Source organism: Lactuca serriola, chromosome 5 (genome assembly GCF_051521515.1).
Source record: "Lactuca serriola cultivar US96UC23 chromosome 5, Lser_US96UC23_V15, whole genome shotgun sequence".
NCBI classification, from domain to species: Eukaryota; Viridiplantae; Streptophyta; class Magnoliopsida; order Asterales; family Asteraceae; genus Lactuca; species Lactuca serriola.
Genome location: NC_136412.1, coordinates 227945935 through 227957330, shown reverse-complemented (window position 1 = coordinate 227957330; position 11396 = coordinate 227945935).

Sequence of the window (11396 nt, the reverse complement as noted above, 5' to 3'; positions counted from 1 at the left end):
AAGTCGTCTTACTGCTAGTACGCCTCATTCACGAAGTTAGTCTATAAGGTGGGTATAAGGTTGTTGCCTATTAAATGGCAACTTAATGGGTGTCCACTCTCACCCACCGCTTGCTTGATTGGTGGAGGGTCGTTAGCCGAACGGGTAAGACAAGGACTTATAAATTCTCATTAAAAGTATAATGATTATTATTAAGTAACTAAATGTTTTATAAATTCCCAATATTAGTTACTTTAGGAAAATGTGAATAAGGTGCTAATCCATGAAATTACACTTTGCACCTTGTCTAAGTCGTTGGTGGAGTGTGTGTGGTTTACCGGCACTACGATTAAGTGAAAAACATTAAGGGTACCAAGTAATTTGCATGGTTACTTTACACCTTGTTTTGTGATCCTCGGTATCCCAGTCACAAAACATGAAGGGCACACTCGAGATTAAAACATGCCATTGAAAAGTTCAATGAATCTCAAAGAATCTAGGAATTTCTAAAAGCCAAATAAAACCTAATAATTAATATTTTGTTTTCATGGTGGAAATTGGTGAATCGTCATTCACCTACCTTTCAAATATGTTATAACTTGGATTACGGCATCCCTCTTCTAGGTTATAATATATTGTGATTGGATCCTAGCCTTAATTCTACATTTGATTGTTTTATTAAGGACTATCCCAATATCTAAACTAAACCTTTTCCTTCTTTTCAGATTTCTTCCAACAATGCTACTCCTGGCTCAAACCCTATAGGCTCCTTCTCTCTCATGAACCTTTATGGGAGAGTCATCTTTGATGGATCTAACTTTACTGATTGGATTAGAAACATCAGGATGGTCACTCGTTATGAGAACAAGGAATATGTTCTTGACAAGGAGCTCAAGGTGCTTGAGCCAACTGCTACTCCTGAGGAGTTTGCTGAATATGAGGCACATGAAAGAGATGCTACCAAAGTAGCATGTATCATGATAGCCACCATGACAGCCGAGCTCCAAAAGTCCTATGAGGACTACTATCCTTTTGAGATACACTAGGATTTGATGGACCGCTACCATCAAAGTGCTCGTCAAGAGCGATATGAAATCATCTCCTCTATGATCACAACCCGAATGAAAGATGCCAAATCCATCACAAGCCACATGCAGAAAATGCAAAGGTATGTGGATCGATTGATGAAGTTGAATGTGAACTTCCCTGAGGAATTAGCAATAGATATTATTTTGCACTCCTTACCTTCGTGTTATGATCAATTCCGCATAACATATCACATGAATAAGGAGGAAGTTACACTTAGCAAACTTCAGGGACTCCTAAAGACCGCATAATCAGGTCTTAAAGGTAATTCGGTTGTGACCACTCCTGCTACTACTCCAAACTCAGCACCTATCCTGGCAATCGGGAAAGGTAGAGGGAAGAAGAGAAAGAACCCTTCGAAGGGTACCAAGGGTAAGACCCTTGATGGCTCCTCTTCCAGCGGAACCAAGAAAGGTTTCATTACACCTTCTTCTGATCCCAAAGAGGCTGAATGCTTCTACTGCCACGAAAAGGCGCACTGGAAGCGTAACTGCCAAAATTACTAGCAAGATTTGAAGGATGGGAAAGTTAAACCCAACCATGCAGGTATGTACACTATCTCATCTAATAATTCACTCTATTCTAACTCTTGGGTCCTTGATACCGGTTGCGGTATTCATATTTGTTCTGAATTGTAGGGACTAAGAAGAAGTGAGAATGTGGAGCATGGAAAGATAATCTTGATCATGGAGAATAGGAAAGTTTCACATGTCACCAAGATTGGAGTTTATACTTTGTTGCTTAGTAGTGGATTTACTTTAGATTTGAATAAATGTTGTTACTCGCCAGAAATGGCAAGAAATGTTATTTCCCTTCATGCTTTGTATAAACAAGGTTTTACCTTTTCTTTTGATGATGAAACTGGTGGAATAAATGCTTTCTTTAATAATGTGTTTTATTTTAAAGCATTACCATGTGATGGTGTGCATGAAGCTGTGTCTGTTGTAGATAACTTAGGAAATAATGTATTGTGTATTGATTCTTCTAATAGTAATAACTTGGATAAAGCATCATTATGGCATTGTCGTCTTGGGCATATAAGCAAGAAACGCATAGGCCAACTCCAAAACGATGGAGTCTTGGAGTCATTTGACCTGAGGTCAGATGATAGTTGTGAATCATGCTTGCTTGGAAAAATGACAAAGTCACCCTTCACTGGTTCTTGTGAGAGGGGTGAAGGTTTGTTGGATCTTGTACACATGGATGTGTGTGGACCCTTCAAACATGCCACAAGGGATGCTAATCGTTATTACGTGAATTTTACGGATGATTATAGTAGATATGGATATGTCTACTTAATCAAGCATACGTCAGAGACTTTCGAAAAGTTTAAGGAATTTAAACAGGAAGTCGAGAATCAATTGGGCAGGAACATTAAGATGCTTCAATCCGATCGAGGTGGTGAGTATCTTAGTTCAGAGTTCCCCGACTATCTTAGGGAATGTGGGATTGTCTCACAATTGACACCTCCCAGGACACCACAGTTGAATGATGTAGCTGAGAGGCGTAATCGAACCTTGTTGGACATGGTTCGTTCCATGATGAGTTGAGCTACGCTACCAATCTCATTTTGGGGGTATGCCTTAGAGACTACCACCCATATCCTTAATCTGGTCCCTAAAAAGAAGGTTGCCAAAACACCTCACGAGATGTGGACTAGAAAAGTTCCTAGTCTAGCTCACATCAAAGTTTGGGGTTGCGAGGCTTTCGTGAGACGTGAGACTCATGACAAGCTCGAACCTCGAAGCGAGAAGTGTATTTTCATTGGCTACCCACAAAAATCCTTTGGTTACCTCTTCTACAGACCTAGTGAGAATGTGGTCTTTGTAGCAAGGAGGGCTGTCTTGAGAGAGAGAGAGAGAGAGAGAGTTCATAAGCCATGGATACAGTGAGAGGCTAATTGACCTTGAAGAACTTCAAGAGTCAAGTGGTGAAGGAACCTCAAACCCTAGCAGTCAACTTGAAGAGGAACCTCCTATTGATCCAATTATACCTCCATTTGTACCTCTGAGGCGTTCCACAAGGGTTAGGAATGTACCTGAACATTACTATGGTTTCCATATTACTGCGGAAGGTGATACACTTATTAGTGATGAGACACTAGTAGGTCTGGATGAACCTAACAGCTATGCGGAAGCCATGACAGGCCCTGTGTCTTCTAAATTGAAAGAGGCAATGGATAGCGAGATACAATCCATGTATGACAATCAGGTCTGGGACTTGGTTGAGAATGTACCAGGTCGTAAGATTGTAGGGTGCAAATGGATCCTTAAGAAGAAGACCGACATTGATGGTAATGTACACACTTATAAGGCACGACTGGTAGCAAAGGGCTTCTCTCAAACTCCTGGAGTTGATTATGATGAGACCTTTTCACCAGTAGCCAAGATTAAGTCTATTAGGGTATTGCTAGCCGTAGCTGCATTTCATGAATATGAAATATGGAAAATGGATGTCAAAGCTGCTTTCCTTAACAGAAAATTAGCTGAGGATGTTTACATGAATCAGCCAGAGGGTTTTGTCAGCACAGAGTACCCTAATAGAGTGTGTAAGCTTGAGAAATCCATCTATGGATTAAAGCAAGCACCTCGCAGATGGAATCTTTGCATTGATGAGAATGTCAAGGAATTTGGCTTTTCTAGGAGTGAAGATGAATCTTGTGTATATGTCAAGGCTAGTGGGAGTATAGTTAGCTTTTTGGTACTGTATGTGGATGACATACTACTCATAGGAAATGACATCCCAACTTTGCAGGAAGTTAAGTCCTGGCTTGGGAAGTGTTTTGCTATGAAGGACCTAGGAGAAGCTGCCAATATTCTAGGGATAAGGATTTTGAGAAACTGGAGTAAAAGAATTATTGGACTTAGTCAAAGTACCTACTTGGACAAGGTGTTGAAGAGATTCAGCATGCATGATTCCAAGAAAGGAGAGTTACCCATCCAGAGTAACACTAGACTGAGTAAGACTCAGAGCCCGAGTACTGAGGATGAGATAGCAGAAATGAGTCGGATACCTTACGCTTCGGCAGTAGGCTTGATCATGTATGCTATGACTTGTACTCGTCCTGATGTAGCCTTTGCTTTAAGCATGGTTAGCAGGTATCAGGGGAATCCTGGTAAGGCTCACTGGACAGCGGTAACGAACATTCTCAAGTACCTGCGGAGGCCTAAGGACTGGGTCCTTACCCTCGGTGGGAGTGATGACTTGAGAGTTGTAGGGTATAGTGATGCTAGCTTCCAAACTGATAGGGATAATTTCCGCTCTCAGTCGGGCTGGGTCTTTACCTTAAACGGAGGAGCAATCTCTTGGAAAAGTTCCAAGCAGGAGACAGTGGCTGATTCAACTTGCGAATCAGAGTGTATAGCGGCAAGCGAAGCGGCAAAAGAGGCTATGTGGCTAAAGAACTTCATTGGAGACCTTGGAGTTGTACCAGCTATATCGAAGCCTATAGAGATTTTCTATGACAGTGAAAGTGCAGTTGACTTAGCAAAGGAACCAAGGGATCATGGGAGATCCAGACACATTGACAGAAAATATCATTTCATCAGACATTGTATAAAAGAAGGACTTCTCGTGGCAAAGAGGGTATCATCGGATGAGAACCCGGCAGATCCCCTCACGAAGGGACTGGGTAGGGTTAAGCATCTCCAGCATGCTAGGAGCATAAGGCTGAAGGATGATATTGGTCTTAGTGGTTAGATAACTTTGAAATTTGGAAAATGTAATTGACATTTAATGATGAATAAAAGTTGTCTTTATTTATGGGTGAAGTGTTACTATCTTTTTTCAATCGTTTACTATTATTCCTTTTGCATGTTTTGACTTCCAGAATATTTATGTTGTTTTACATATTATTCAAATCTCCACAGTCAGTCATATGTTGGAAGTAGATATGAACGAAGCTTAGTGATTTCCCCCATAATACCACATATCATACAATCATATGGTGAACAGCTAGGAGATACGGGCCTCGCCCACACTCATGGAGATACGGGCCTCGCCCACACTCCGCTAGATGGGAGATACGGGCGTCACCCACACTCCGCTATCTAGGAGATATGAGCCTCGCCCACACTCCGCTCTCTGAGAGATACGGGCCTTGCTCACACTCAGCTACTAAATCATAATATACAAGTATCACACAGACAACGAGTATAAACAATTCTACCACACTAGCATATATCATCATCAAACTCAACTATGAGATACAGACTCTGCCCACACTCCGATACTATCATATCGTCTATACGGGCTGGCCTTGCTGCCTTAGACCCGTTCCTACTGGAAGGAAACTCACCTCGAAAAGTAGCTGCTGAAAGTCTGCTTGCTAGACGTCTGACTGCTGCACCGATAATCCTTCGGCTATAAATCCATAAACATAGATTAGTCACTCATAAATACCCTTAGGTCCAATGACTAACCTACCCCTGGTCCAAGGTCAACTCCTTGGTCAAAGTCAACTTCCAGTTGACTGGACTCACCGAGTCATGACACAGACTCGCCGGGTCCCTCTCCTATTAACCCAGTACTAACTCATCAAGTCCCTCTTCCCACTCACTGAGTTACCGTTAACTCACTTCTTGGGACGATTAGACTGACTCACCGAGTCATGGAAGAGAAATCTTGGTGATAGACATTTTCAGAAGGATCACTCAAAATAAAAAGAGATTTCATTCAAGAACTTTATCATATTAATGGTGCACCGTCAAGTCATTAAAGGTTTTGAATTGTGGGTTTCACTTAGTACGTAGTGACATGAGACTAAGATCGTTAACACAAATTTTTATATAGCCATAAACCTCAATGGTAAGTGCTGAGAGTCTCAAGGGTTACATTAGTGAGATGAAGTGTAATGAAGAAAACTAATATAGGTGGTATAAGAAGCGAATGTACCTCTGCTATAAAAGAGGGACCAAGCAGAAAACTCTAAACTCAATATGAGAAGAGTAAGGTAGCTCACGATTAGAGTGAATGTAACAGCCTAGTTTGGGAAAACATCATTTGTATATATCATTTTAGTAAGGCTTCACTCAAAATCTGTTGAGGCTTTGGTCAACATGCAACAGCATGCATCTAGGGACATTTAACTAATTCATAGAAAAGAAGTTATACCGGCTTGAGCTTCACCATATAAAGTAGCATGTATACAAAGGAAAGCATTAGAAAAATAAAATAAAAGGAAAGATATTTATGTATTTTGTGAAAAAATTTAATAAAACAAAAAGAAAAATATTTTTGGATTTTATGAAAATAAAAAAAATGAACAGAAAAAATAAAAATGATTACTTAAAAGAGTGTACAAATAAATACAATCAGGATCCCTTTTTATGAAAAAGAAGCGAACGAGTTAAGAATGACTGAACCCGAAATAGACCGAGCGTTCAGTTCATTTCGGTTCTAGATTGAACCGAACCCGAAATAGACCGAGCGTTCGGTTCATTTCGGTTCGCTCTATTTCGCTTCTTACCTTTAATGAAGCGAAGGCGATTTTGGTACTGATTATGCTTCCATCATTCCTAGGCCTTATAAGATCTTGTTGAAACTTGCTTCAGGTAAAGCCTTAGTGAATATATCTGCTAGTTGATCAGTGGTCCTTACGAAGTGAATCTCCACATTACCATCTTCCACATGATCTTTGATGAAGTGATACTGCAGTGCTATGTGCTTTGTCTTCGAGTGTTGCACTGGGTTATGACAAATCCTAATTGCACTTTCAGAGTCGCAATATAGTGGGATTTTCTTCATGTTCAGCCCATAGTCTCTAAGCTGACTTTCTATCCAAACAACCTGAGATGTGCATGAGGCAGCAGCTATGTATTCAGCTTCAGCCGTGGAGAGAGAAACACAGGTTTGTGTCTTTGATTTCCAGCTAACGAATTTACCATCAAGAAATTGGCAACCTCCAGTAGTGCTTTTACGATCCAATCCACAACCACCTAAGTCAGCATTTGAGAACACTTGGACAAAGAAAACTGAGTTGGCTGGATACCATAGACCGAGAGAGGAGGTTCGCTTCAGATAGCGAAAGATGTTTTTCACGGCTAGCATGTGAGGTTCTCATGGGTTAGCTTGGAATCGAGCACAATAGCATACTGAGAACATGATGTCGGGTCTGCTGGCTATGAGATACATCAGTGACCCAATCATTTGACGATAAAGCGTCATGTCAGTGGCTGGCTTCTCCAAAGACGGTGTAAGCTTAGTCCCAAAAGCCATATGAACATTCACTTTGGAGTCTCCCATCATGCCAAACTTAGCAAGCAATGTATTTGTATATGCCTCCTGATTGATAAAAATGCCTTCGGGTACCTATTTAATATTTAAGCCAAGGAAAAAGTTAATTGGACCCATTGAGCTCATCTCAAATTTAGTTTCCATCAACTTCCTGAATTCAGCTGTTAAGTTGGGATTTGTGGAGCCGAAGAGGATTTCATCAACGTAAATTTGGATTATCTTAAGGTGGTTACCCTCTCTCTTACGAAAGAAGGTTGGGTCAACCGAACCTTGTTTAAATTTTGACATTTTTAAGAATCGAGTGAGAGTATCATACCATGCTCTAAGAGCTTGCTTCAGGCCATATACTACTTTGTATAGGATGTAACAGTGATCTGGATGCTTCTCGTTCACGAAGCCTGGTGGTTGCTCAACGTACATAGTTTCTTCAAGCTCTTCATTGAGAAAGGCACACTTTACGTCCATTTGATAGTCTTCAAAGTTTTTGTGTGCAACATAAGCAAGAAAGATTCGAACCGACTCTAATCTTGCAACTGGAGAAAAGGTCTCTTCATAGTCGATACCTTCCTCTTGGCAATAGCCTTTTACAACCAACCAAGCCTTGTTACGAATCACATTCCCCTCCTTGTCCATCTTATTTTTGAATACCCACTTGAGACCAACAACCGAAGCATCCTTTGGAGTTGGAATTCAAAGCCATACTTTGTTTCTTTCAAACTCGTTCAGCTCAGCTTGCATGGCTTGAACCCAATTAGAATGGTCAAGAGCCGAATTCACAGTCTTCAGTTCAACTTTGGAGACGAAAGAGTTGAACATGCAGAATTCTACTTGAGAGAATAGTGCAACTTGTTTCGCTTTGATCTGTGATCGAGTTAAAACCTTTTCTAAAGATTCCCCAATAATTTGACTTTGAGGATGGGTTTTGGTCCATTTAATGAGAAGTGGGTAATTTGGATCACACGAGTGATCCAGTTCTGCATTGACTTCTTCTTCCAGTTTGGATAGTGTATCATCATCATTGAAATTTGTATTCTCCTCCTCGAATGATGAAACGAGTTCAATTTCTGGATCAGAATGTTCCCCTTCGTTTGGACTTTCAGTTGAGCTAGATGATTGTGACGTTGAATTCTCCCCCTAGAATTAATAACCTTGATCCGTTGGTAAAGATGAACCCCCCCTGGACAGAAGGATGGTCATCAGAAGATTTTCTTGAGTCAGGCCTTTCGGTTGCCTTTTGTTGATAAGCAGCCATCTTCTATACAACATCGTCAATGATGTGCTTCAAACTGTCGACTTTATTATCTTCTGCCTTGGATTCAGAATCGATAGCTTTTTCAGGTTCATCGAAGAGAAACATATATTGCTCGAAAAGGTTTGAGATAGGTACTGTAACTTGACTGGTCTTTGGAAAGATTTCCTGCATTGCACCTTCAGTTGTCTTCAACTTCTTGACATAACTATCGTCAAAAGTGACATAATATGTCTCTTTAATCTTCTTGGAGCGCTTGTTCAGAACTCTATAGGCCTTTGAGTTCAAGGAGTAGCCCAAAAATATTCCTTCATCAGCCTTAGCATCAAACTTGTTTCGATTCTCCTTTGAGTTGAAGACGAAGCATCTTGAACCGAACACGTGAAAGAACTTCACATTTGGCATGCAATTGTTCAAGATCTTGTAAGGAGTAATAGAGAATCGCTTGTTTAGATATGATCTGTTCTGAGTGTAACATGCAGTAGCAATAGCATTAGCCAGAAATACAAAGTCAAGGAAGCGAAGCCTAGCATAGTTCGAGCCGTTTCGCACAGAGATCGGTTTCTCCTTTTGACAATTCCATTCTGCTGTGGAGTATATGGAGCCGAGAAATTATGAGTCGTTCCCTTCTCAGCAAGAAAATATTTGAAATCCTTGTTCTTGAATTCCATGCCATTGTCACTTCTTACGTTACGAACCACTTTTCTCAGTTGAACCTCTACTTGCTTTATGAAGAGCTTGAGCTTAGGAGTAGGCTCTGATTTTTGCTTCAAGAAGAATACCCATGTGAAGCGAGAGAAGTCGTCAACTATGACAAGAATGTACTTGGTCCCACCAATGCTTTCAATAGAGGACGGACTACATAGATCGATATGTAACAGCTCCAATGGTTCTATCACCTTTTTGTTGATAATAGAAGGATGACTTTGTCAACTTTGCTTTTCCATTTCACAAGCTGCACATACATGTTCTTTGTCAAATTTAAGAACTGGTAAACTTCTAACATGATCTCCCAATACCAGCTTGTTGATATCCTTGAAATTGAGATGAGAGAGCCTTCTATGCCATAACCAACTGTCGTCTGAGTGAGCCTTCGTTAGCAAGCAGACTGCAGGTTTCCCTCGAATTGGATTGAGATTTAAAGAGTACATTTCCCCCTTTCGCTTCGACTTCAGTAGTATGTTATTTGACTTTTTACGACTATCTCTGAGCCTTCATCATCAAACGAGACCTTCGATCCGGTCCCAACTACTAGTTGTGATACACTTATGAGGTTGTTCTGCAATCCTTCAACGTATGCGACCTTTCTGATTGAGAAATCACCATTCATAATCATTCCATAGCCTTTAATAGTTCCAAACGAATTGTTGCGGTACTTCACAATTCCACCATCCTTGAGAGACCGAAACTCCCTTAGCTCTTCCTTTTGACCTGTCATGTGACGCGAGCGGCCACTATCAATTTACCATTCTTCGTCAAACTGCTCGTCACATATAACCTGCAAAAAATCAAGCAGATTTCGGAACCCAAAGTTTCTTAGGTCCTTGTGAGCCTTTTACAGGACAGGGAATACTAAGTGAAACATCAACCAAATAAGTTCTTTTATTAGAGTTGTTTCATTTTTTCTCTTTATTGTAAAAACTTTGATTTTATTTGGCTTAGTTTCATTAGACGTAGGATTTGAAATTTTGACATCTGCATGCTTTTGGATCTCTTTCGGGCATCTGTTATCTTCTAGAAAGAGCTTTCCTTTCCTTTTTGAATCTTTTGAAGGTTAAGAATTAGAATGAGAATGAGAAGAATAGGGTTTAGAAGCGACATTAGATCTTCGATTATCACTCTTCCTTGGTTGAGAACGGGAACACTCTTCCCTTCGGTTCCTCTTATTGAAATTAGGACTGAACCCATCATTTCGGCTGCTATTATGTTGAGGACCGAAACCTTGCTTTCAGTTGCTTACTCGCTGAGGACCGAAACCCTCCTTTCGGTTGCATTCATGCCGAGGACCAAAACGTTCCTTTCGGTTGTTTACCTGCTGTGTACCGAAACTCTTCTTTCAGTTGCTTCTTGGTTCTCCTTGTGATTTATGAGTCTTTTCAATAATGTGTATGAAGAAATAAAGCTAAAGTTTCATGCTTGTGAAAGCGCACACAATTAAATTCTACACAAGACTTGACAGCCTTTAAAATATTTGATTCAATCTTATTCCATACTCCTTATTTAATTGAGACATGAGGTAAAGTCATCTATTGGATCAATTATATACTCTAGAGCTACATGACTTAAAACGACTATAGAATGATCACATGTGGATCAAATTTCGGGACGACATTCCCTTCAATGGGGGGTTAATTTAACAATTGGTAAAAATCAAGTAAAAATTTCGTCGATCAATCTCCTCAAGCTCTACTATAATTGGAAATATTATATGTTAATCTTTATTTTATAAGCATTTGAAATTATATTATCTTTAATTACTTGTGGAGCTAAGTTGCAAGTCTTAAAAGAAAACTTGAGAATGTTTTTTAAACTAAGGATTATGTCCAACATACGATTTCATTTTAATAATATTTTTATCCTGGAGTATCACCGGTTTCATGAAATCTATCAAATTTAACCATTTAAACGTGGGATCCATAAACACGACTTCACGAAGTTCCATGCAACGTAAATTTAATTTCGCTTGAGCGTTTACACTCGCCAGGTTTGACCTGATTATCAACATACATGACTGTTATATTTTAAGACATCGAGTTTATTATTTGTGAATTTAGACGACGGGATAATAATGCCATTATAGGAAAAGGTATGCAAAAATATGTTTATATATATCATGTGTTTTTATAAA